The sequence below is a fragment of the Triticum dicoccoides genome, chromosome 2B (assembly GCF_002162155.2).
Source record: "Triticum dicoccoides isolate Atlit2015 ecotype Zavitan chromosome 2B, WEW_v2.0, whole genome shotgun sequence".
NCBI lineage: Eukaryota > Viridiplantae > Streptophyta > Magnoliopsida > Poales > Poaceae > Triticum > Triticum dicoccoides.
In genome coordinates, this window is record NC_041383.1 from 1,441,402 (window position 1) to 1,441,881 (window position 480).

Below are 480 nucleotides of genomic sequence, written 5' to 3' on the forward strand. Positions count from 1 at the left end.
GATCGAAGTTGGAGATCATGCCAAAGAGCTCATCGGTGGAGACAGGATCAACGCGTACATCAAGAGCAGAGATGATGGGCTGATATTCCATGTCGAGACCGGCGATGATGAAAGAGATGAGTTCATCTTTGCCGATGGGTTTTCCTGCAGCCGCGAGTTCATCAGACAGCGCCCGCATCTGCCCAAAGTAGGCGGCGGCACTGAGGGAACCCTTCTGGGCATTGGTGAGAGCAATACGGCAGTTGTTGATGCGAGACTTGGATTGGTCAGAGGACATGTTTGCCAAGGCAGACCAGATGGCATGCGAGGTCTCGAGGGAAGCGACTTGCACCAGGACTTCTTTGGAAAGGTTGCGGAGCAAGTAGGCTACGATTTGTTGATCTTGGATGAGCCATGGGGTATGGGCGGGGTTCGGACCAATCTGATCTTTCCTGTCTGAGGATTTGGTGGTGATGGTTCGAGGTGGCTCAGGTAGGGTTT

General features: G+C 53.3%; 1 pseudogene; it reads right to left on the minus strand.

The window, feature by feature from the left end:
• On the minus strand, positions 1–139 carry LOC119266275 (annotated as a pseudogene).
• Positions 140–480: the final 341 nt, after the last annotated feature.